Here is a 27,603-nt window from a genome sequence, read left to right on the forward strand (position 1 = left end):
GTGGATCAGGAAGTAAGTTTTCCTCCCCACCCCCAGTGCAGGGAAGTGATGTGCTGCTGGTCGCCTATCTGCCTTGCTCATCTGTTTTTGAATTTCTCAAAGGCAGTGACAATCCTACACATCTGTAGAGGCCCAACACCTGACAAAGGGCAGGCACTCAATAAATGCTTGTTTAATTCAATCGAGCGGAGAGAATCCTTTTTCTCTGCCCACAGATGCAGAGAACAACAAGCCTGACCTAAGGAGGTAGCTTCCGGAGAACTCCACCAGTTCCTGGGGTAGACGCACATCCAGCCTGGTGATCAATCTTCTCTGCTCCATACGGGCATTTCAGTCTTGGGCTTTGGTTACCTGTGGGCATCTGCCCCTCCATCTGGACATATGAGCTTCTGAAAAGTAGAGACGCTCTGTCTTCTGGCACAGAGGGGGCACAAGCATTATTAGTATGATATGCTGGCTACTCTCCATTTGCCCTCCAAATCCTCCCTCCACCCTTCTCTGCTCTATTCCGTGTCATGGGAGGCTGAACTCCATGAACCACATCAACAAGGTTTCCCGGGTAGCTGGCTTCCAGATGGTTTCAGTCAATAGCAGGTGCTAACAGGAGATCAGAAGGTGAAAGGAGAAAGAGGTCAGGGTATTTATTTCCCCAGCAACCTCCCTGATGGATAATGGCTTGGCTAGTGGCTGCACTCCCCTACGCAAGTCTACGGCTCCTGTCAGGTGGCCCTCTCCTTCACAATATTGGCTCTCTCCAGGTTCCATAACTGCTCCCTCCCTTGAGCCCTTCAGAGGCAGCTGTGGAAATGGCATTCTGCTGTTACTAACCCTGGGGTCCTTCATCATCCTTGTTGGTGTCCTTTAACCCCACCTGCTGCTTTGTAAACAGTCCCCTCAGTGAATTCTCCCTAATGACTAGCCTGACTCTGACATCTGCTTCCTAAATTTCAACAGATAAGCCTGGAAATCTGAGGAGCTAGGTTCTACTCCTGGCACGGTGGCAACTGACCATGTGCCTTTGGTGAGGCCCCACCCCTTCTGGGTTCAGTCTTTTCCTCTGTACGTTAGAGGATGACTTGACTAAGTGTCTCTAAGGCCCCTTTATGTTACAAATTGTTCCCACATATCTCACAGGGTCCCTGGGACAGTAAGGTGCCCAGAGTTGGTGCTGGAGACTACTTGATGGAAGGCTGTCAGGGTGGGGAAAGGAGAGAGGACATGGGGAGTGCAGGGATATAGGGGAAGGTCTTGAGCTAGAGATTAAAGTTAATACGACGTTGTTCATTGGTAGAAATGTGAACAGTCCATAGCAGAGGAAGCTGGTTTCCTGTGACCTGGGTTTTGTGCTTTATGTGGCTGAAATGGCCAGTGAGGGACAAAGAGGCTTGGCTGAGGGTAGGTGTGTAGAAAAGGGGCAATACAATGAATCACCAAGCATGGGATGAGATCAAAGCGTCCTGAATTCAGGTCTTAACTGTGCCATTTCCCAGCTCTGTGACCATAGTTATTTCACCCTCTAAACCTCTCATCCCTTTCCATAGAGTGAGGATTATATGAACAACCCCCTCAAGGGACAGATGTGAGAGTGAGAAATGTAGGTATAGCATTTATCACAGTGCCTGGAACATAGTCAGTGCTCAATAAACATCACCTATCACAATAAATAGCACCTATCCTGTGACCAATCAGCTGGAGGAAGCAGAGTACTATCCGGTATGAGAACCAGCAAGGCTGTAGAACACATTCACCCCGACGGCCTAAGCTAGGAGACAGGAAATGAAACCCAAACTTAATCAGGGGTTAAGTCAGAGGAAACAAGATAAGAGCTTGTAGCCACCCCTACTCTCTTTCTAGGGACCATTTCCCAACTTTGATGCCATGAACTTGAATCTAAGCAGAGCATGTCAGTTTTAATAAGCTTAAGCGGCAGAGATTAGACTCTAAGACAACTGAAGCCGCTGACATCTGCAGGACAGGGCACACATGTGCGGGATGAGACTCTCTAGGCCTGACCAGACAGTGACTGCTACAGGTTTGAAGGGTGAACAGACATACAAGCTGAAGAGTGCTGGGGGACCCTGGAGCTCTGACCCAGCCAGAGGATTGAGAGCTCCCGAATTCCTTATTAATGGGCCATGCATCCAGATGAGACACCAGCATTCAGGGACTTAAAGGAAAATGTTGCCTTAATAAATGCACAGATGGGGAATCTCATAAGGAAGAAAAATTTAAACTATTTTAAAAAGAACCAAATATAAATTACACAACTGAAAATGATCACTGCTGAAATGAAAGTTTCACTAGATACGCTTAACTTCAGATAGCAGAAGAGTCAGTAAACGAAAAGATGGATCTATAGAAATTATTAATCTGAAGAACAAAGAGACAAGAGATCGAAGAAAAGTAGAGCCTTAAAGACCAATAGGGCGGTATCATATGGCTTCACATATCTGTAATTTGAGTGCTAAAAGAGAAGAGAGTGAGACAGGGGAAAAAAAAATGTTAAGAAATAATAGAAAAAAATTCCAAATTTGATGAAAAAATACCAACTTACAGAACCAAGGAGCACAAATAAAAACAAAAATTTTTTTAAATGGAAAAAGTACAACCTGGAGCATGATAGTCAAACTAATGAATGCCTCACTTGCCTCTCTTTTGTCCTGGCCCTTCTCCCTCTTAACTAGTCTGGTTTGAACATTGGTCTGACATCAGATCTTCCCTGATTGAGAAGGCAGAGTCAAGGGGGAAGCATCCTTGAGTTTGGTCACCAAAGAGAGAGGTACTCGGGAGGATCTAGAACCATGGGCCCAGCAGCATGGGTATAGGTGGTGAAGTGTGACTACATAGCCAATGTATGGGTCCAGATTTATGCCACTGTCCACACCTACAAAGCAGAGCACAGGGTGAGCTATATGGTGAGGAACACCTCATTATTATTCACAGAGATAATCTCCTGGAGAACCATCCATCTCCTGGAGAAACAGCCAGGCTCTTCCTTTGCATGTATCCATCTCTACTGAAATCTAGAGCCAGGTCTTCCCCACACTTTGAATCCTAGCTCCAGAGAAGAGGAGAATGTGCTGTATCTACCCAAGGTTGCTCATGGCTTTAAAAGCAGGACTTCTCAGCATTTATGGCTAGAAGCTCTCTGAGATCTACCAGCAAAGAGAGGACCCAGGACCCAGAATCCTCCTCCCAAGAGGTATTTCTCAGGTATGTTAGGAGATGCAGTCCCATTACACTCAATTCCCAGAGCAGGGAGAGGAAGGTGTCAAGTTGAGCATCAAAGTTAAAGCATAACCATCTAGTTCAGGCCCTGTGTCCGAGCAGCCCAGAGGCTCAGCAGGGCCAAAGCTTCCAGAGAAGGAGATTTCATACCTCCATGCCCTCCTGCTGCTGCCTGAGGCTCCCAAATCATGGGGGAAGGGGGAGGGTGGAGATGAGGGTGAATGCCAAGCTCACCGTGAGACCAGAGAAGAGATGGGGTTAACCCAGGCAGCTGACCAGGAGCTGCTTTGGAATTTCTGAACAGGAGGTGCTCAGGAGCAGCAATCAGATGGAAGTGTTAGAGAGTAGTTCTCAGGCTACCTGGGCAGCACTTCACCCACCACTGGGAACATGTCACTGTCCACATCAAAGATGGGGAGGTTGATGGGGACTAATATAAGGGCCACCTAATGCCACTCACCCTCTTGGCACTGAATCCAGAGACTGCAGCCGAAAGGGGGAACATAAGAGGAACTTTTTCCCAGACAGTGTTAGAGAATAGACAGACACCCCCCCAAAAAAAACTAGTTGCTCACAATGGCTTTTCAGGCATCAGTAAGAAGGACTATGGGAGGACAGGGAATGTTCTTTTACTCTTCAACTCACATTGCCTGTTGTACCCACTATCAAAGCAGGCCCTGGTTATTGGTTCAGCTTGGAGACTAGAGAGCAACATAATCAAATTACCTGACTGGTCCTTGGCTATCTCTACCAGTCAGAGTTCTCCGAAGACACAGAACCAATAAAATATACTGTGTGTGGAGACAGACAGAGAGATTGATTGACTTTATGGCACTGGCTGACCCGGCGAGTCCCAGCTCTGTAGGGTAGGCTGGCGGGCTGGAGGACTGGGGAAAAGCTGATACCACGGTCTGAGTCAGAAGGCAGTCTTCTGCAGAAAGTCCTCTTCTTCGGTCTTTTTCTATCCAGGATGAAGCCAGTGATTTTTCTTAAGGCCTTCAGCTGATAGGATGCAGCCCAATCATCTTGGAGGGGGGAGCTAATCTGCTTTACTCAATATCTATTGATTCAAGTGCTAATCTCATCAAAAAACCTTCATGGAAACATTCAGTCATGTTTGACCAAATATCTGGGTCCTGCAGCCTAGGCAAGTTGACACAAAATTAACCATCACACCATCATTCTCACAAGATGTACCTACTTCGGGAAGGACCTGTGCAGGACACAGACGAGCCTGAGGACAAGGTCAACAAAAGCAGACGGGGGCTGCGACTACCAAACTTGACTGTTCTCCTAGACGGCATCCGTAGAAATCATGGGTCCCATTTCCTTTCAGGGAGGCTAGACCAGAGCTTCTCCAATTTGAATGCGCGTGTGAATCACTTGGGATCCGGGATCCCCAAATTCAGCATTTCCCACAAGGCCTGAGCGACTGCCTGATGGTCTATGGACCCCACCTGGGGTCAGGAGCACTGGCCCCAAGCTAGACTTCTAGGTCCGGTCCCAGCTCACCCCTCATTTGCTGTGTAACTCTGAACAAGGGAAGTACTTACCCCCACCCCTGAATCTCATCTATAAAATGGGGGGAGGGGGAAAAACTAATAGTATGAACTTCAGAAGATCTTTGTGAAATTAAAGAGAAAATGAACCGGACGTATTGTGGCAAACAGTTCAATCTCAATAAACGCTCTTGGCTACTATATTAATATGCACACAAGATTTGAAAGAACCCATGTCAGGTAAGATAAATAAATCTTATATCCATTGATTAACTTGGTAAAAGGACCTAGACATAAAAACCACAGGAAGAACGGTTAATAAAATTGAGAACATTCTCCCTGGAGAAGAACAGATGTAGGAAGGAGGCAGAGGGAGAGTGGAGGAAGTAAATGAAATGATTAAGGGCTCCCCAAACATCCTTGAACTAGAGTATCCATGAAAATGAAATGAGAATTATCCTACAAGGCTCCATAAGGTTAAACGAAGACCACGACATGGAGCTTCCGAGGAAGTCAAACTGGGATCAGTAACAAAGACCCGGGAGCCATCGAAGCTATTGAAAAGTGAAACATGCCGTGTGGACCGAATCATCTGTTCACCACCGGTAACAGAGCCCGACCAGCAAGACTGTCAGAGGCCAAAGGCTGGTGCCACAAATGCACATGACAATTCCCCCAACCCTCCTAGAAGCCCTTCTAGAACTCAGAGCAGCTTACTTCGCTGGCTCTTCCTGGGGGTGGGCTCCACCATGCAGTCCTGGCACTCTAGCCCTGCTGTCCAAGGACCTCTCCTGGGGGACACTTGGCACCTTGCAAGCTTAGTCATGATGCATCAAACAATTCATTCAGATTTCTTCAATTCCATTACCCAGCCCTTTGGGAGCCAAATGGGAAAAAGAATCAGTTCATGTGCTGGCCAGAGAAGCAGCCATGTCCAAACAGACTGCCCCCCAGGAAAACACTGGCCTGTCCTCCTGCAGCCTCCCAGACCCAAACTGCCGTGGTGTCAGAACATTCAGACAACCACACCGCATGGTCATACGTGGAACACTTGGTAGACCCGTGGAGACAGTTCCCCCCATACCCTCCGCCCCAGCCCCTACCCCGTGACCCCCTGGATTGCTCCACAGTCTAGCAACTCAAAGCTTAATACCTGGCTCAGCAGGAGCCTGGGTCATCCCAACATCCAGTCACCAGCTGTGGAATATTTTGACATCGCCCCATACATTCTGGCCATGCCCCCAGGACCCACCAGTCGAGTGCTCCTTGCTTCCTGCAGGTATCTGAGAGTTCCTTCCACCCTGAGCACAGCCTCCTCAGGAGTTAGAAGGACAAGGGAAACCAATGCTTCCCCAAACACACCTGGCTTTGTGTGACCTTACATCCCCATCTCCTGCCCCCCATCACCTTCCCCTTGCAAGAGAAGAGAGCCTAGAAGAGAAACAGAATAAAGAGGGAAGGACCAGGTTGGGATAAGAATACTGGGGCCCAGCTATTGGGTTGGGTGGTTGGACCATCTAGGGGGAACTCTTTGCCTCTACATGGAAAGAATCAGCCTGCTTTGTCCTCCTACCCCCTGAGAGTGGGGAGTTCATTTGTTCTCCCTGCAAGGACAGTGAGCCCCTCAAGAACAAGAACAGATTTGACAGTCAAGCAGACAGGCCTGACTTCAAATTCTAGCCCTGTTGCTCACTACCTGAGTATCTGTGAGGTAACTGAATCTCTCAGAATCTCCATTTCTTTATCTGTAAAATGGGAATGAGAGTAAAAACAGTACCTGTCTCACGGGGCTATCATGAGGTTAAAAGAGATTAAAGCCCATAAAACACTTAGTCTGATCCTTGGCATTCAGTACTGAATAAATGTGGGAGTCAGATCTCATTAGAGACACCCCTGCCCCCCAGCCTGGCATAGGGTAACCTCAACAACACTCATCAGACTGAATCAAGTTGGGGTCTATCGGGAATACTGGCCAGCTGCCAGGTCTATCTGCAAGCAGGTTCTGCGCTGGAGGCCGCTGTCTCCCAGCACCCCCTCACCCCACCTGTGTCAGCAGGAGCCTAGGTCAGGGAGATGGGGGCCTCCCCACCTAAGGTCTACCAGGGGAGAGAAGAGCTCTGCAGAGTTCAGAGAGCCCAAGGCCCATGCTGTGAAGGTGTTTCAAAGTCATAGTTCCTTCAGCATTGAGGCAGGGGGTGGGCAGGAATGAGGGGGGAGAGGTATGACCCCCCCCCAGGAGGCCTTGCTCTCATCTCTACCAGGCCCAAGCAGCTTTAGTCTGAACAGTCTAGCTTCTCTCTGCCTGATACCCTCCCCACCCCTCCTCTGCAGGGGCTTCTTGCTCTAAATCTAGAGGGGAGTTAGACCCACATCTGACCCCAGCAGCCTCCACTGACTGCCGGACAACCAGAGACAGGCCGACAGGTGGCTATGGCCTTGGACACTAACCCCCAGGCAGCCCAGGTTCCTGGAGCGGAGCCTATTCCAACAACTCAGTTAAGAGTTGGGCATCTGTTGGGTGCCTTCCCCTTACAGGGGAAAATGAGGCCTTCCGTCTGCAGAGGGAGCAGGGAGGGGGATGGCTGCCCAAATGCCAGTTGTCTAAGGCTGTGGCAAAGGGCCACGGGGATCTATCTACCTCTGACAGGTGCTTCAGTGGGGACACAGGCCTAGAGCACCTTCAGAGAGGTGCTTACAGACCAGTAGGGAAGTGCCCTGGGGGCAGAGGCCAAAAACCATGAGAGAACGTGGGTCATTTCCAGTGAGGTGGGGTCACAGGAAAAGCAGGGATGAACACCTGAAGCAGAGGGACAGTTGAAGGCCTTGCACCTGGGATCCGAAATTAGCACTCCCAGGGGCGTTGGGAGAAACACTGACTTGGAGGACACCTGCCTGCAGAGGTCAGTGGTCAGGGGCCAGAAGAGAAAGCCCTGGAAGCTGCTCCCGGGCCACGCTGCCCCCCATCCACAGAGCAGGAGGCGATCTCAGACCCTGGAGAACCCCAAGCAGTTCGGGTACCCACTCTCCTCTCTGTAACAGGCTTCTGAAGAGGCCAAGCCCCAAGAGGCGGGTCTGATTGTTGTCAGCCAATCATGGTGGTTCTTTGGGTGTGGATGCGTGATTCTGGCCAATGAGATGCAAGCCTGCTGGAGGGCCGCTGGTCAAGGGTTCTTTGCAGGGAAGCAATGGCTCCCAAATGGGAAACATATGGATGTGGCGCCCGGAGATACTACATCCATCTAGTGACCCTGAGGGGCGCCATCCTGAAGGCCAAGCTGAGAGAACCTCAGACTAGGTAAAGCTGGAGCTCAGGGGACTCCCTGCGTCTGGACTCATGACCAATAGTAAATGCCTTTACTGCCCAAGCCCATCCACTCGGGGTTTTGTTAGCTGTGGGCCTTCTAAGAGATTTAGAGACCCCATCTTCTCTCTTCTCCTCACATCGTACTTGAGAAATATCCAGAGCTTAGTGTTGCCAAAGGAAACTAAGGTTAACAAATAAAAATATAGGGCACCAGTTAATTGAAACTTCAGGTAAATAAATAATTTTTCTAGTATAAGTGTGTTGTATACCTTATTTGGGACATACTTATACTAAAAAAATTGCTTATGTGAAACCCAAATTTAACTGGGCATCCTATATTTTATCTGACAACTCTACTCCAAATCCCTCGTTTTCTCTCACTTAGTAGTAAACTATCCTCCAAAATGGCTTCACCACCCTGAGGAGCTTCTGGGATGGCACCAATACACCCCCTCACAGAGCCCCCCACACCACCCTGCATCCCTCTCTTCCCTTCCAGGTCCTATCAAATGGTGAAAGAGGAATGAGAAGGAGGGGGATCAAAATATCACCTTCATGACTGAGAAAGCTGATGTGGGGGAATCTGGCTGAGAGCTGCAAGTAACTGGGCTCCTAATACCGAACCCCAGAATGAGACAGAACACCTACCCAGTCCCAGGCAGCCCGGAACTCTCCCAGTCCTACTGTGGGTGGGGCGGGGGGAGGGGCCTGCCATCCCCCAACTAGCCCCATGAGCAAGAACATGGAGATTCAGGCAGAGACCTGGCTTCCAATCCTGACACCCCACTTAGTGGCTGTGTGATCTTGGGCAAGTTGCTTTCCCTTCCTGCAATCCCTTCAGATTGAAATATGTCCCTATTATATGATATATTACTTACTTTAAAATACTTAAGTATACACAATGTGAAGTATACGCGTATGTGCATATTAATTTATGTTCAACTTCACCCTAAGGTAATTATTAATAACTGCAGTTCCCGATCAGATATCCACGTTCTAGTAGGTGTTACTAAAGGCTTCAAATATCCTTACCTAAATCTGCACTGCAGGGTCCGTAGCCTGACCCCCTGAAGGTCAGACACACTCGTCACGGGACAAATGACAGAGGATCAGGAAACGGGCTGGCTGGAAAGGCTGTGCAGCCTTCTGACCTTCGCGTCAACAGGGTTCAAGAATCCAAAACCCCGGCCACCTAGCCGAGTGCTGGCACTCAAGTTCCTTTGGTCCTGTGCGCCCCACCTTTGACTTCATGGAGGGATCTGTCATCTGATCTGCCCTGAAGGGGGGCAGGTCCTGCGTCAAAGTACCATTTCCTCCCCCCCGGAGTGGTTTTTATGCCCAGAGCTCGTCCAAGTGCCACGGCCAGAGCAGGGAGCTCGCCGAGCTTCTACGAACAGCTGTGCCACGTTAGCCATCACGTACCTGCAGCTCTTCAGTGGCAGAATCTGGCCTGAGACTCACACTCACTGCCATGCGTATCCAAGTAGCAAGAAGATGCAGAATTCCAGCCCAGCGATGATCGCTGGAAGCTGTGTGTTAACAAAACAAAACAAAACAAAAAACCTGACAGTCGCTGAATGGCCAGGTTGATTTAGATTTCCTCCCAGCTTCTCCTTCTGGTTTGTTGGGAGGATTCCCGATAAGAGACGTGAAACACGTGAAATACGAATGTTGTTATATTCATCATTCTTTTTCTTATTCCGGCCTCCCTCTTCTTTAATACAAGAACCTACCCATGCTGGGGAGAGGAGCTGAGAAGAGGAGGGAAGATGTGAGTTGTTTGCTGAGATTTAGAAGACCACAGCATGTCCCGCCAACAACAGCCCCGGTTCCCAGAGGCTGCAGTGTGTGAAATCTCGGGGCACACCGGGCTCGAAGAGGCTCCCTCACTGGTGGCAAGAGCCCATCCAGGGCCCTCCACGACCAATGTCATGAATTCCCATCACTCTAATCTCGTGGTCAAATGTGAGCTGCTGGAGCCCTCCCCCCTCCCACATCCACCAGTGACACGTGACACTGAGATATGGCTGTCTTGATGTGGGCACATTTTGTCATGGAGATATTTTGATGATTATAATAATAACATCAGAAATAATTGTTGTATTGTACCTAGTACATATAAGTGAAATAGTGCTAGCCGAGTTCTTCATGTGAATGTTCTCGTAACACAATACCTTATGAAATCTACAACGGGGAAAGGGAAACTTTAAAAAATTAAGAAATGTGCCCACACTCCTGGAGTAAATGGTAACTGGGATTTTATTTCCAGTGGCCTCATTCTGGCACCTGTACTCCTAACCACTGGTTTACAGAATACCCACAGAATTTGGGGCAAAAGGTACAGAAGTAGACAATCACATTTTAAAGTTCAAAAAGAGCCATAAACAAACTAAAATATCCATGGAAACTCTGAAAAAGAAGATCTATGAAGAATATGCTATATATTCCCAATAATTAAATCAGTGTGTCATGCATATATGCAAATATCCCAATCAAATAGGAGAAAAATGCAAGAAATAGACCCCACTACGTAGGGAATTGAGTATGTGACAAAGTGATATCTCAGATCAGGGAGGGAAACAGAGATGATTCGATAAATGATACGGGGCCAAACTGGGTGGCCATCTGGAGAAAAATAAGGTCAGCTCCATACTCCACACTGTATACAAAGATAAAGTTCAAACTGATCAAAGATTTAGATCAAGGGGCACCTGCATGGCTCAGTCAGTTAAGCGTTTGACTCCTGGTTTTGGCTCAGGTCATGATCTCGGGGTCATGAGGTTGAGTCCCACATCGGGCTCCACGTTCAATGGGGAGTTTGCGTGAGGTTCTCTCTCTCTCCCTCTGCCCCTCCTGGCAAACTTGCTCTCTATCTCAAATGAATAAACCTTTAAAAAAAAAAAAAGATTTAAATCAAGGAAACATGAAATCACAAACTGACTGGAAGAAAAAAGAAGAATTTCTATACAGCCAGGGATAGACCCCTCTAACCAAGACTCAAATTTCAGAAGTCACAAAAGAAAAGACAGAGCAATTTGACTAATACAAATTAAAACTTCTGCATGGAAAAAATGATAAGCAATAAAACTCTGGGAGGAAATATTTATACCCCATATCACAGAGAGAGGGCAATTCTCTCTAAAATGTGCAAACTCTTACAAGTTGCTAGGGAAAGACAACACAAATGGATATGAGTAGACAGCTCACAGAAAAGGAAAAAAAAAGGCCCTTAAATATATGAAAAGATGGGGCACCTGGGTGGCTCAGTTGGTTAAGCATCTGCCTTCGGCTCAGGTCATGATCCCAGGATCCTGGGATCGAGCCCCGCATCAGGCTCCCTGCTCAGCGGAGAGTCTGCTTCTCCCTCTGCCCCCCCTCCGCCGTTCGTGCTCTCTCTCTCAAATAAATAAATAAAATCTTAAAATATACATATATGTACATATATATGAAAAGATGCTCCACCTTCTTCATAATAAGAAAAATGTGAAGGAAAACTTCTTTGAGATAATATTATCTAGCAAGTTGGCCGAAAACCAAACATTTAACTCTCTGGTCTGTTGCAGAGCCCATGGAGAGATAAGCTCCCTTACACATTGCTTATGGGAGAATCCCCTTGGAGAGTAATTTGGCAACATCCATCAAAATTATGAATGCATGGACCCCTTCACCAATAATCTCACCTCTGGGAACTTACCCACACAGGACTTGCAAACATGTGAAATGATGTACTTACAAGGTTATTCACTGCAGCATAATTTGTTACAGCAGAAAAAGATGGAAAACAGCCAAATGTTCATCAGTAGGGACTAGCCAAGTAAATCATGACATTATGGTACGTCCACCCAATGACGTGCTGTGCGGCTGTTTGGAAAAAAATAAGAATGAGGAAGCTCTTTATATCCTGATACAGAAGGAACTCAGGATATGTAATGATTAGAGGAAAGTGCAGAACAGTGTTTATAATATGCTACTTTTGGTGTAAGAAATGGGGGAGGGGGTATTTTTTTAATTTACTTATATTTTCAAAATAAACTAAAATTTACAAAAGTAACAAGAATGATTGCCCATTAAAGGTAGGGGGCGGGAACTGCACCCAGAAGGGGGCTGAGATGGGAGAGAGAATTTTCACCTTCAACCTTTCTTTGAACCACGTGAGTATATGACCTATTTCAAAAATTAATATTTTTAAAATTTTTGATGTTAAATTTTCAGCTTTTTTCATGATTTACCAAGCACTATGTGAAAACAGACATCCTCCCCTACTACCTCGAATGAGGCTCAGGGACCATTTAAGTGAAAAAAATGAGGGTCAGAAATAACTGCTGGATGTGTTACCTGGAAATTAAAGCAGCAGTTTTGCATCTTGATGAGACCGTATCAAAATGTCCCACATCCGGGCACCTAGGTAGAAGGCTGCAGAGAGCGCCCAAGTTCAGAACCCGCAGCCCTCCCCCACCCCAGGCTCTGCTGGCCACACTGGGGCTTCTCACACTTGGTTGCACCTTCAACTCACAGGAGGCTTTAAAAATAAGCCCAGTGCCCTGACCCACCGCCAGACCAGTCAGGCTGGACCTCCCTGTGATACCCGCTCTCACCCCAGACACGAGGTGCAGTGAGGCTGGGTCACTCTGCTCTGGACACCAGGGCTTCCAGAGCCCCCAGTGCGTCCCATATGTGCCCATGTGAGGAAGCAATCACATGGCGAAATGCCATGCAGGAGGTCCGGCCCCACACTCTCGGCCTTTCTCCTTGGAGGGGCACAAAGGTATCAGGAGAACTGACTTCTGGGCTCAGCCCCGCACGGTGCCACTGGACAGGTCCCACAGACCCTCTGGGCCTCACTCTCCTCACCGAGCAAATGAAGAATAATACCTATGACCTGGGCTTGCCATGGCACAACTTGCAAGTGCCCAAAAGATGTCATCTGGAGCAAACAAACTGGATCCCGTGACTCAAGCCAGCCAGCAAGGCAGCGCCTGGGAAGTGGGAAGTGGGGGGTCTTTCTTTTAGTAAGGCTCCCCACACCTCTAGCATTTTTGCTCAGGTAGCTTCTTGGCCATGGAGGCATTGAAAGTCCTAGAGAGCCAGAGGGCAGGGGCCAGGAGACAAAGGGTAGCAGGAGCCACCACCAAGGTGGACACAGGAGCCAAGTTTAAGGAAAGTTGCTTTCCTTAGGGGCGTAAGGCAAGGGTCCACACAGGCATGTGGAAGAGCGGAGGAACCACACGTGAGGTGCTCAGAGTATGGGGCCCACGGGGAGTCTGGGAGGCCTGGAGTGGATCCCATGGCTGGTTTCTCTCATGTCACCCTCTTCATTCCACTCCAGGGTCAGGGTCCCTTTCAGACCCAGCACCTCAAGCAACCGATACCGATTCCAGGAACGAACATGTACCAAAAGGTTTCTGAGCCGGGGCCTGTGCTAAGCCCTTTGTATGTATGACCTCTAGGTACTATTATCATCCCCATTTGACGGAGGAGGAAACTGAGGCACAGAGAAGGTATCTGCCCCCCATCACTTGCTAAAGCCTTTGAGACTCTGCCATCCGATACAATAACCACTCCTGGGATGCGCTGTAGGTGCAAAATACACTGTAGTTTAATGTACCAGGAACAGAATGGAAAATACCTCATTAACAATTTTTACAGTGATTACACGCTGAAATGATAATATTTTAGATGTGCTGGGTTAAATGTATTAAAATTAATTTCAACTGTTCGGGTTTTTTTTTTTTTACTTTTTTAATGTGATTACTAGAAATTTTTCAATTATGTATATAGTTCACATTATATTTCTATGGAGCAGTGCTGCTTTGGGACCTAAGTTAGGGGGGACAGGGCATGGCAAACATTGGCGTCAAGCCAAACATTAGTTATGATCGACACTCATTTCACATAACTTTCCGAGGGTGTATCTGTTTCCCAGCCAGCTTCGGGTGGGATCCAAACTGCATCAGTTGACTCTCACTGTTGGTCCCTTCTCTCTCCTTAACCCCCGAGCCCCCAGAGGGCAGGCCCTCGGGGTAAATGCAGAGAGCGCCCAATTTCAGAACCCAAAGCACCCCCCACCCACCACCCCTGAGCACTCGGAGCGCAGGCCCTCGGGTTAAATGCCAGAGCGTGGTGCCAGGTGCCTAGCATGGCCTCGGGCAGGGTCAGCAGAGGATGATGATGGCAATGACACAGGCGAAGTCCTCACCGGGCCCCCTCGGCCGGAGAAGCTGGGAGGCCCCAGCCAGCTCAGCTGTATGGGGCAGGTGAAGGAAGGGTCCCAGGGACACGCATGGTGCTCAAGCTCCTTCTCTCTACTCAGCTCCCGGGGACGCCCCCTGCCTCCCTGGCTCCACTCCTCTGTGTCCACTGCCCTGCTCTAGATAGAAGAGGTGAAAGGCTAGGGCAGTGGCTTTGGGAGAGACTGCCCTCCCTCCCTGTCCTTCCAGTTCATCGGAGAAGCTGAGTGTGAGAACGAAATGGGGTCACAGCCCACTCACCTCCAGAAGACACCACATGCCACCCAGACAGACACACACGTGAAGCCAACGGGCCCCCAGGGAAAGAAACATCAGCTGGCCAGTGAACAGCCCACTGTGCTCCCCACAGAGGCCAAGGCTGCGTGGAGCACGGGGGGACTCAGTCCCCGGGAGGTGGGGATCGGGCAGAGGAGGAATGCTGCAGGATGCTCCCCCGCTCAGCGCCGGGCTGCAGCCGGCTGGCCGCGTGTGCACACGACCCCACAGGCTACACATGCCGTTCCTTGCCTGGAACAGCCTCCCCACCTGACAACCCTCCCATTCTTCCCTCGTGTCTTGGCTCGGGCCTCTCCTCCTCTGTGACACCGTCCCCGCCCTCCCCCGCCGCCCCCTGTGGCAACGGCCCCTCCAAACTCTGTCCCACTGCCCCCCCTGGCACTGCCCTGGCCCCCGCACCGCCCTCACCCGGGAGGCTTAGAGACGCGGGCCCGGCCAGCAGGGCCAGCTCAGCCGTGTCACCAAAGACAGCAAACAAGCGCTATTTTATCTCCACCTTCCCCCTTTTTTATTCCAAACACGAAATAGAGAAGTTTTATCGGGCACATTTAATCACTGCTCTTCCTCCTCTTCTCTCATTACAATGAGGGTGACTTAAGCCCTGTCCTTGGCAAGCTGGAACAAATGGGGATAAAAATTCAAGTCACTTCCCAACACATCCCTGAGCTCCTTCATCCTCACGTTGGCTCACTCCAGAACCCTTCCCCCCGACTCCTCCGGGAGCCAGGGACAGCGCCACGCTGCAGTCACACCACGGTCCCTGGCCCATGGAGGCTGACGGGCCAATGGGGGGACAGCCTGTTGGGGCTTGAACTGTCTGTTTCTACACTCTCTTCTAGAACAGGAGAGGAACAGAATGCTCTGGGGAAGCAGACGATGGAAGGGCAGGGTCCATCTGGGGAGCAGGGAAGACTGGACAGAGGAAGGGACACATTAGCTGGGCCTTAAAGGATGACAAGAAAGGGAGAGATGCTCCAGGCAAAGGGAACAGCACGTGCAAATGCAAGGAGGCACAAAAGAGCACGAGCTGATGAGCCCAGGGAGGAACTTTGGGCCCAGAGCTTAAAGGGCCACCTCCACCTCTGTTGCTGTAGGGCGTGGGGAGCTGTTGGTGTCTATTTTGTAGGAAGTTCCCAGTGGAAGCTGAGCGGAGGCTAGACCATTCTGGAGTGTGTAGGGCGCTGTGCTGGGCACAGCATATTGCACTCTTGTATAAGACAACTGACCTTTTATTTTAAGGGTCTTATGACTACAGACTGGCCAGGTAGTGGGGAGGAAGTTTAATTTAATCCCCAAATTGGGGATAGTACAGGTGCCACCACTCCTCCGTCCCTGGCAGGCATTGCTAAGCAATCACAGCATCCTCCTCATCCTGCCATTGAGGAACCAGGTAGAGGCAGAAAGGTGGGCCCAGGGCCCCTCCACGTGGGAAGCAGCAGAGCCAGGACTGGTGTCCACAAACAGGGGGGTAGGGGTTGACGGGCCAAGGGTTCAGACAAGCAGCAGAGCGTATCCAGGTTTTCCATCTGCTGGCGGAGTGTCTGCATGGTCACTTACCTTCCCTGTGCCTCAGTCTCCTCAGCTGTAACATGGGGTTAATAATATCCCTTCACAGGTTGGGTGCAATGGGATAATGAATGTTAAGTGTGAGTTCAGAGCCAGGCATGTATTAAGTGCTCAATGAATGGCAACTCTTAATAACATTAATAATGTTATTTTTTCTCACTGCTAACATGCCATCTTGCTATGTCTTGTCCAACAGTCCCCCCTCTCCTCACTGTAAGGGCCCCATCTTTTCTGTTTTTCAACACGCTGCCCAGGAAGCGGGGGGGAGGCTCTAAACAGTCATGACACAGACAATGCATGCCTGCTCGGCATCTCTGCTTTGCTCTGGATGGACCGAGAGACCATCCTTCATCCTCTCAGCAATGAAGGGCGATGAGGAAAAGCAGCTGTAATGGGCTGGCACTGCCCTGGTATCTTCTGGGCAATCACCTGGGTTTCTAAGAAGGGAGTCATCTTGGAACCTTCGCAAAATTAACATGTGACAAGCTGGGCAGCCTCCAGGAGCCCCATCTGTACGAGGGGACACAAAATCCCCCTGGAAATTGAATATGATGAGACATATTTCACAGACTTACTTTCAAGGAAAGTCCAATGATGTTGGAATATTTTTTTGGACAAGCTCTTTGGGATACAGAATGTTCTCACTGATGTATGCTGAAAACATGAGATGGTCCCTAGACAGGATGGAGACAACTCTCTGATGAGCTTTCAAGTTGCTGGCTACATTTGGGGCCAAAGCTGAATGGTTCAGGGCAGGGGAGGAGAGGCTGAGGACCACCACTGGGGTCCTTCCTGATCTCCTCTGCATTCTGGAGGAATTCGTTTTTAAGGGCTACCTAAATATTTGCCAGCCTGGGGCAACCACATCCTTTGGCCAGCACAGGCCTCAGGGCCCAAGGGACTGCCGCTGTGGGCTCTACGGGGGGCCCTCCGTGGAAACCCGGAAGCCCCTTCCCAGGGGGGCAGGGTCTCTGTCTGGAGTGCAGGCAGAAGCAGGAAAACTGGAAAGAGGAAAGTGGAGAGGTGCCAGGCATGCAATTCTCCTGAACTGCTGTCATCCACCGAGAGTGGCCAATGCCAGCTCGTATCAGGCAGATGTGGGCATCAGGCAGATGTTGCAGGAACTGCCAGAGTTGATCTGGTCACACTGAGAGGAAAACAGGCCCCATCAGGAAGTCAGGAGGCCCTGGGGACTGGGCCAGTGAGTGTGTGTCAGGCCTCCATGGCTCAGGGAACTTGCAAGGGTGCTAAGCCCAGCCAGGTGATGGGTTCTCAGCCCATTAGGGACCCAGTGGGGCTTTGTACATCCAGGTGAAAGAGAAGCAAATACGTGGTTATTGGCAGTGCCCAGCAAGGAAAGGGAGTGGGAACCCTTCACACAACACCTTCTAGTCTGAGGACGTGGGGGTTGGAAACACCAGGACCACTATCTCTCCTTCTGCTTCTTAGGGTGGGATAGGGGAAGCAGGAGAAGGAAAGGCAGGCCCTGGGCAAGGGTCAAGCACAGAAGGGAAGATCAAAAGGCCAACGTGGTATTTGCTTGTCCCATTTGCTTGCCAAAGGCCACGGGGAAGCTGACTGGCAGCTGGAGCACAAAGCCCAAATCTTCCTCAGGACTTAAGCCCTACTGGCATTCTGGAATTCTCCAGTGAGACAGGGCAGCGGGGGAGGGCTCAGATGGGTTCTCAACTCTTTCCTAGCCAAGGGAAGAGTGGCCTTCTTGAGCCAGACAAGGAATCCGGCTACTCTGCCCCCGGCACCCCGAGAAGCCCAACTAGATGATCTCTTGTTTACATCAGACTTTGCAACTCCCTTCTCTTTCTGCAGACGAAAGCAGAAATTGGAAGGCAAGACCTGTAATGGCAAGGACTTGAAAACTGCTTATAATTTCCAAGTGTGTGGTAGAGAGAGTGAGAGGTACACGATGATTACTGTGTGATTCTCTCGCTTTGTAGGAAAATTAATCCCGAGGTACTTTTTTTCAAAGTACTTTCTCAAGGTTGTGAACTTGATTCTTCTCCACCAATCCCTTGGGTTTATTTTGAATACTTCCTTCTTGGGAACTTTGACATTAAGCTTTCCTAGCTGGTGCCACTTGTTTTAGCATAATATCAATGTTCGGTTTTATTTTCCTGGGATGAGAATGGCAAACGTGCTTCATTTCATGCGCCACCTCAGCTAAATGGTGGTGACCACCTGGAGCTCTGCCTTGGGAAGAAATCTGTGGCCAAGACCAGACTCAGCAGAAAATGGTGCTATGATTGATTAGTAATGCCTACCAGGGACATGGGACAGAGGAGTGGGGACATCTGTGCTATCCCCTATTTGGGGATTAAATTTCCTCCCCCCTACCTGGCCAGTCTGTAGTCATAAGACCCTTAAAATAAAAGGTCAATAGGTCAGTTGTCTTATACAAGAGTGCAATATGCTGTGCCCAGCACAGCGCCCTACACACTCCAGAATGGTCTAGCCTCCGCTCAGCTTCCACTGGGAACTTCCTACAAAATAGACACCAACAGCTCCCCACGCCCTACAGCAACAGAGGTGGAGGTGGCCCTTCAAGCTCTGGGCCCAAAGTTCCTCCCTGGGCTCATCAGCTCGTGCTCTTTTGTGCCTCCTTGCATTTGCACGTGCTGTTCCCTTTGCCTGGAGCATCTCTCCCTTTCTTGTCATCCTTTAAGGCCCAGCTAATGTGTCCCTTCCTCTGTCCAGTCTTTGCTGCTCCCCAGATGGACTCTGCCCCTCCATCGTCTGCTTCCCCACAGCATTCTGTTCATTTCCCTGTTCAAGTAATAGACCTATAAATGGTGCCAAAAAAGCATTCATAAACTCAAAGGACTACGTCCGCTGAGCATCTCGTGGTGTCCTTGTTGAATGAGAGTGAATTCTTCTAAGGGAGAAAAGCACCCTCCTGCTCATCGCAGCCTGGAAGGCCCTGGTTCCTCCTCTCCCCCTTGGAAACGCTTTATGAAATAAACAAGCTCCACGTTGAGCCCCAGTCATGCCAACTTCAGGCTCCTTGAACTCAAAGTCCTGATGCGCCCTCGTTCATGTCCACTCCGGCGTGACTCAGAGCGATCCCGTGTCTCCGCACGAAGCCAGGTTGCACGGGGCCCCAACATGGGGAGATGGCTGGATTTTTCCCATGTGAACAAGGAACACAAGATATGAAAATAGAAATGGACCGAGGAACTCCACCCGACTACTGATTGGTCTCACTGAGCTAAAAAGGAGAACGGGGTTTTAAGACCCAGGCAAAATCAACAATGAATTGGCTTGTGGGGAGGAAAAGAGATGGCATTTTCTTGAGCTACAGGGACTAAAAATAGTGTGAGGTTTTCCAAGAGGCTGCAGTGGCCCTTCAGGATATGACTGTGAAGTGTTTATTTCAACAGCTATTGGCGCGCTCAAAGCCAAAGCCATTGGCGGGCCATCCGCTCCCCAGGCCCTGGGAGGAGAGGGTTGCAGCCTGTTTGAATGTCAGGCCTCAGCTCCCAACAGAGCTCCTGCCCAGAACGCCACCCTTGCCCCCACATGGAGTCCAGATGCCCCATGCCCTGGTTCCAGCCACTCCCCTGAGTGGCATTTCCCAAAGTTTCTCGCCAAAGCACCCCCAAGAGCAGCAGGGAAATTACAACACGGGGGGAGTCAGATCTGAGACTTGCCTACAGAGGCTACCCCAAGCATGAAATTTCCTCCGAATCTCAGTTTTATCCTGAGAATTCATGAAACTATCTCATTCTACTAAAAAAGAAAAAAAGAAAAAGTCCAAATTTGTGTTAGTATTTAAAAATCAGTTTGTTCCCCGATCTCACAGTTATATCATCACCCCAGAAAGGAGGGTGGTGTTTATCCTGGGACATCAGGAGCCCCCGGGCCCACCACTGCCTGTGCCTGGCACCCCACAGTGACAAAACAAAAGCCTTCACTGAGGACTTCAGTCTCAGAGCTCCTTCAGCCATTGAAGGAAATCATTCATTCTCCCATCAATCCATTCATTTATTCACTCAACAGGTATTTACTAGGTTCCTTTAACCGCCTAGAACTTGGGATAAAGCAAGGAGGATCCCAGCCCTCCAGGAACTGTCCCGGGGAGAAACAGACAGGAACGTGAGGCTTCGCATAGCTCCCGGATGAGTGTTCCAGCAGGAGATGACCACCGAGGCTCTGGGGGCAGGGAGGGGGGGATCAGGAAAGCCTTCCTTCCATGGAAAGCACAAGCCGTCAGACTGTACTCCAGCCTAGCAGTTAAGACACATGGGTGTCCTTAGGCAAGCCAGTTAACCTGTTTCCTCATCTATGAAATGGGTACAACAGCTTCACACAGTCTTCATGGGGATTACAGGAGTTATGTAACACTACGTGCTTCAGACTAAGGGTTCGATAAATATTATCTATTAAGCTGAGAGCTGAGGAATGGATGGAGCCGGGATGTGGTGAGGGGTGGGGCAGAGATAAAGGAGGAGGGAGGGCAAGAGTATGTTCCAGACAGAGTGAACAACATGTTTAAGAACAGATACTCAATAAATATTTGTTGAACGAATAAATTCTTTAAGGGAAGTGAGAGTCATGCAATCTCAGTGAGCCACACCCTTTATCTCTCATTTCCTGGCAGGTGTGTGTGGAGGTGGCCGAGAGCGGCCCCCCAGCCAGGCAGCCTCGGGCAAGCCCACTGCATTTTGCTAACCAGCATGTCAAACACTTCAGGGCCGAGACTGAGTCCTTCCCCTCACTGAGGCCCAGAGCCCTGAGCCTTAAACCCCTAGGGGACCAATTCTCCTCCCTCTGCCCTCTTTCTGCTGTTTCACTGCCACCTCCACCCTGAGGAAAAGATTCGGCGAAGATCATTGGAGAGAGCTCACAGGTGACCTGAGAAGAGCAAGTGGCGGGGGAGGGGGGGTGTGTAAGGAGCCCTGAACTTTTGGTCAGAGGCCCTGGATTCGAGTCCTTGCTTTGCCAGCCAGCAGCCCTATGACCAGTGACCTTGGGTGAGTCGCCTAGGACACCAGTCCCGAGAGCCCACTGGGCTCCCACGATGAGCAGGGTTTTGGAGGGAAAGGAGTGAGGCAGTAGGGTCACCAGCCATCCTGATTTCCGTGGGACTGAAAGGTTTCCTGAGATTTAGGACTTTCAGTGCCAACCAGGAAAGTCTCAGGCCAACAGGGATGAATTGGTCACTCAAAGCCTAGCTTCTCCCCTGCCACGTTCCGCCCCCTCTGCTTCCCTAGACCTGAATCACAAGTCAGCCCAGAGCAGCATGGAGCCCTTTGGCTTCAAGGCTGAGCCATGGGGCCGTGTCCATGCTGAAGGAGGGAGGAAGAGGAAGAACAAGGCTTTGGTGTTGCCGCCATGATGTTTCTATACTGGACGTTGGCTTCGATTCACTGTCTGAGGTGGCCCGCTGTCTGCGGGTCAAGCCAGAGTCGCTCAGAGATTCAATGTAGGGCAAAAACCAGGCTAGCTGGGGTGTCTGCAGGGCTGGAGTGGGGGAGGACTGGTCTGTGCTGCTCTCCAAAGGGTTGGGGTGATGGAATATATGACTTTGGTGGCACTGAGCCCATCGCTCCTCCCCACAAGAGCTAATTGGACTGGTCAACCCGATGCTGACCCACTAACCAAAAAGTAGGCAAGAGGCTGCGGGCGGGTGCTCTCAGCTGGGCCCCACCCCATCCACACTAGTAAAACCAGGAGAGCCTCCAGGGACCTCTGCTCAGAACCCCATTGCGTGCCCTGCCATCGAGATCACAGCAGGCTCCCTGCCATCCCGTCGGAGAGACATCTCGTGTTTTCAATTACCAGTCCCCATTTACGTCCTGGTTCGGGCTTGAATGCCAGGCTATATTAGGTCATGCCGAGCCAGGCCTGCGGTGCTTTCTCATTAGCCGCAGCTCATCGTATTTTTAGGGGCGGCCAAGACTGAGACAATGCCAGAGGGCTGCTTTCTTCCTGACTCCCCAAGCACCACCTCCAGAAACGTATCACACTTGAAGGTCCGAGGGCCCCCGTGGTTCCTACTACAGTCTGGAAAGGAATCAGCTCTGAGAAAGTGGCGACTGACGGGATAAATCAGAGGCAACAAGGAACATGGTCCCTCTGCCTGTTTCTCCATCCCCTCCAGCCTCCTACACTCCCTGGCCCCAAGGCCGGCCAAGCTCCTGGTGTCTCACGGCCCCGGGCAAAAGGACAAAGATTCAAGACACTTGTGGGGACCAAACTGCCTTCCTCGGAGCAGCCTTCCTGTCCCCCGGTCCCTGCAGACCCCCAGCACTGCAGCGTGGGGGCCCAGCGCTCTCTTGTCCGCTAGATCGTCGTCACTGTGGCCGGAACATCACAGTTGGCAGAGTGCTGCCCCACTCATGGGAGCACCAGGCTCGCCCGCGGGGGGGGCAGTGGGATACCTGCTTCACAGCTGAGGGGGCTGAGACAGTAAAAAAGGAGACGATGAGCCCGGGTCCTGGAGACAGTACGTGCAGACCTCGGACGTCGGCCTCAGCCTGGTCCCGGGGGCGCGGCTCAGAAGCCAAGGCCCAGCCGCCCGGTTAAGGCCACACTCTTGGTAAGCAAGGGAGAGCCGTCATCGATGGGTTTCCCTCCCCGAAGCACACTGCTCACTGCTGGAAGCGACGAGATCTGTGCGTGCCGGGGCCCTCTGTACTTCTCTCCCACCCAGCCATCTCGAGCCGGGACAGTCACCCCCCACCGGGGTGGGCCCGGGGCCACGGAGGGAGGCAGTGCTCCCTGTGACTTCACCTATCTCTGGTCCCTATTCCTGTTCCACTGAACTCAGCCTCGCTGGCTCCGTGTGTCACACACATTACACAGACAGGCACACAGGCACGCATACACAGGGTGACTCTGGGACCCGGCATCTAAGAGGACCTCCCCCCACCCCCCGCCCAGGCCAGCTGGGGGTGGAGGAGGAGGGCAGGCTATTCCTCCTGTTCTTCCCCAGTCCACAACCGAGCACCGTGGCACTGTACAGGGCCTCAGGCTGAAGGCTGGCTCCCAGAGCGGGGCTACTGGTCATACTGGGGCCGAGGTGGTAGGGCTGAAATCCCATTTCACTGCAGCTGCTTTGGAAACAGGGCTGGGATCTTCAAGATTTCTGTGTCCATGAGATCTTTAGGATAAGGCTGCAGACAGAAGGCAGGAACCAATTCCAGATGCTTCCAACTCTCTCTGCCCAAGAAGGGCAAGGGCAAGTCCTTTGCCTATTGCTCTGTGGCCGCTAACCCTTCCAAGTCAGCCATACGTCATGGTTCAGGACCCAGACCACCCCCAACAGGGCTGGCCCAGGGGAAGGACTGGCCCAGGGGAAGGGAACCAGATCAGCAGGTCAATCACCTTGGGTAAGAAGCTGTGGTCACTTTTGCATCCATGTCCACAGCTTCACTTCAAGCTACAGATCCAGGCTCACTTCCATGGGCGCTCAGTGCTGCCCACGGAACACATGAACATAGACTAGACAATGAAGGAGGGGTTAACTTCTTTCTTTCATTGACCACTTCCTCCATCTCTGGCCACCCCACCTATACCTCCCCTCCCATGTCTAACTTCTGCTTTTTCCTCACACCCACTGGCCGTCTCCTATCCCCATGGCAGCAAAGATCCTAGGATCCACAAGGCCATACCAGATACCCTCTATATGCCTGGCACAGTGACAGACACCAGGTGGGGGTAGGAGAGGTCGGTTTGTAGAGAAGTAAGGCATAGTCTTGACCCACCCAGCAGTTTCAGGTTAGTTAGAGAGAAAGGAAAAGCTTACATAGACCCCACCACCACCACCAAAAAAAAAGTCAAATAATATGGCAAGATAAAGAGATCCAGGATTCTTCTCCCTAGGTGGTGGAATTTAGCAGTCTGGAAAGACCATAAGTAGGGGGTGGGAAACATAGAGGAAGAGGCATTTGTAGAGTTGGTGACACCCCAGCTTGTCTTGGAAAGACAAGACAAATGTGGACTTCAGACATTTCTCTCTTTCTGGTCTCACATAACTTAGAAGGAACACAGGTCTGCAGACCCCAGAGCACAGACTCTTGACCACAATGCTCTTTCAATTTTCCTTGGACTCCACGTTACACAGAGCTGATTTACAGCCATTATTGACACTTACAAGATTCAGGCCCAATCACCACTGTACAGTTTCAAAGGCTAAGATCCAATATGAATGCATAAAGAAGTAGAATGTAAGCACAGAATGCTGGAAACCCGAATGGCCCATGCGCTTAGCTCATATGGTTTCATTTTGCCAACAAGATCAAAGAAGAATATCCCAAAAATTCAACACACACACAAATAATGCTTACACATTTCAACAACCTCTAAATCCAGTTCCTGGGAATTCTGGCCATGAAATAAATCACTGGGTGACAATAGTTACTGCTTGGGGACAGTCAGGATTTGGGCCATGAACTCGATCGCTTTTGGTAATGAAGACTATTGGACTATTCGCTTGGCCAGGAAACTCTGTGAGAACATCTGTTCTGTCCTCTTTAGAAACACATGAAAGGTAAACTCGGCCCTGGAACTGGAAGTCCAGATGACCAGGAGTCTTGCACCTCCTGCCCACAGCTTTAAGGAATTCCAAGAACCGATGGATGACCACTACTTCCTCCCAACTCATCCAAGCAGTTGTACCAACTACTGAATAAACATGGTCTGTAGGCTCCCTCAGCACGTGCACGGGTTATGGGTTTCTGACTTTAGAGTGATGCCTCCAGACAAGTTCAAAGAACTATTTAAGGCCGTTGAAAACCAAGAGCAGTGTCGACACAGTTTGAATTAGAGAATGGATCATAGCACTAGGACCAGGGGGCACCTACTAAAGTACAACAACTAAACTCACTTCAAGATCATGTAAACTTTGAGGTGACTTTGACCCAAAGGTCACAGGGCTATACCCATTAGGATTTTCTTGGTTATAAGTGACAGAAAACCCAACTGAAACTGGCTTAAATAAAAGGAAGGGAATTCATCAGCTCATGAATTTTATTTTTTTTAAAGTCTAGAGGTAGGTCTGATTTCACACACATCTGAATGAGGGGCTAAATTGATGTCCTCAAGACTCCATCTCTTTCCGAGCTCTGCTCTCCACCATGGTCACCCCAGGTGACAGCTGGACTCAGCAGGTCCAGTCAAAAAGTACACCTGCCTCTCTCCCAACAGTTCCAGCAAAGTCTCTGGCATCTCATTGGTTCTGACTAATTCAGGGATGGGACCATGACTGCTATGGTCTGAATGTTTATATCTGCCCGCAAAATTTGTATGTTGAAATCCTCACCCTGCAACGTGATGGTCTTAGGACGTGGGGCCTGTGGGAGGTGCTTAGGTCCTGAAGGTAGAGCCCTCATGAATGGGATTAGTATTCTTATAAAAGAGACCCCAGAGAGTTCCTTGCCCCATCTGCCATACAAGCATAAAACAAAGTCTTCAACATGGAAGAGGGTCCTCACCCAATTATGCTGGCACCCTAATCGTGGACTTCCCAGCCCCAAGAACTGTGAGAAATGAATCTCTGTGTTTATAAGCCACCCAGTGTGTGGTATCACAGTTTGTGTAAGAGGGGACTGAATGGACTAAGACAATGGCCTGGTCACTGTGGTCAGGGTGGGACATACACTGTGGCCTACAAGTCTGGGCTTGGCTCCTATGACCCTCTTGGAGCCCACCCCAACCACATGGACTGAGAGCGGTAAGAGGAAAGTGTCCAAACATAGACCGGGGCGGGAGGAGACTGAGGAGGAAGTGGGGTCTGGGGAGGCAAACCACAAATATTCACCACAGGACTTATACCAAATGGATCAATTTTCACACGTGGATATAGTCGTACACATGACCTTGATGACCTACAGATAGAAACCATCGCCTCTGTTCTCTCTGTCCCAGGGCAGGGACATTCCTGGAAATGCTTTGGGAAAGCCAGGGAGAAGAAGAACAAAGTGTCCAAGTCCAGGAAGAGCTTAGAGGTGACACCTAGCAAAGAGCACCCTATACCTACTGCCTCCTTCCACTTTGCTCCCATGGTCCTCCCCCCATGAGAGCTATGTAGGCCTTATCTGCAAAGCTGCAATCAGGACAGTATGAGTCATGCCTGCCACCCTCATAGTAGGGCCCCAGGGACCAGGTCAGAGAGGCATGTCCAAGACATTCTCCGTGAGTTGCTGGGACAGAGAGCAGGCGGCGCCACTACTGAGCAGGTATCCTCATCATCAAGAAGATCCAAGGCTCAGAAGACAGCAGCAGGTGCCAAATCCAAAACAAAACAAATTTAAACATGAGAAAACAAGTGAACCCATTGGTCACCAGCACAGCCAAGAGCAAGCCAAGACAGTGCTGGACAGCGCAACTGCAGTGAGTGGTTCAGGACCGATCCCATGAACAGTGAGTACATCCCAGGGCTGCTTGAAGATCCATGAGAGAGGTAAGAAGGCCCAGGCCCTGCCGGGTCCAGGCTGCATCACAGAGAACCCCAAAGTGGCTATTAATGCACAGGCAAGGTGTCCCTGACTTTGAGGCTCTCCCCTCGCAGTCTCCATGAGGAGGGGCGTAGAGGAGCTGAGACACCCAGAGAGCAAAATAAAGAGTGGGGTGTGGGGGCACCTGGGTGGCTCAGTCGTTAAGCGTCTGCCTTCGGCTCAGGTCATGATCCCAGGGTCCTGGGATCGAGCCCCGCATCAGGCTCCCAGCTCCGCGGGAAGCCTGCTTCTCCCTCTCCCACTCCCCCTGCTTGTGTTCCCTCTCTTGCTGTCTCTCTTTCTCTGTCAAATAAATAAATAAAATCTTTAAAAAAAAAAAAAAGAGTGGGGTGTGTTGTTGCCCCCACAGGGGATCACCATGATTATGATGGTGAAGCCGTGAGTCATACAAACTAACCCCTTTCTGGTCCTTCCCCATGGAGTCAGAGTGGGGCTTAATGAGCTGAAACCACCTTTTGAACATGGGCTGAAAGCTGGAACAGGAACACTTGTCCCCAACCCCCCAACTCCACTGTTCTGAGTACACAATTCTAGATCAGAGTTCTGTTTTAAACCCATCTGTGATGGTCAATTTTGTGTGTCAATTTGGCTAGCCCCAGATATATGGTCAAACATTATTCAAGATGTTTCTGTGAAGGCATTTTTAGAGGAGATTCACATTTGGATCAGTAGACTTTGAGTAAAGCAGCTAGTTCTCTGTAATGGTGGTGGGCCTCACCCGGTCAGTTGAGGGCCTCCGCAGAGAGACTGACCTTCCCCAAGCAAGAGGAAATTCTGCCAGCAGACTAGCTTTGGACTCACACTGCAGTTCTTCCTGGGCCTCCAACCCTACGCCCGCCTACCCTGCAGATGTTGGACTTCCAGCCTCCACAATTGTGTGAGCCAGTTCTCTAAAACAAATCTATATGGTAAATGGATGGATGGATGGATGGATGGACGGATGGATGGATGGATGGATGGCTGGCTAGGTAGATAGATAGCTAGATAGGTATGTGCATATGTATGGA

The sequence above is a fragment of the Halichoerus grypus genome, chromosome 7 (assembly GCF_964656455.1).
Source record: "Halichoerus grypus chromosome 7, mHalGry1.hap1.1, whole genome shotgun sequence".
Classification (NCBI taxonomy): domain Eukaryota; kingdom Metazoa; phylum Chordata; class Mammalia; order Carnivora; family Phocidae; genus Halichoerus; species Halichoerus grypus.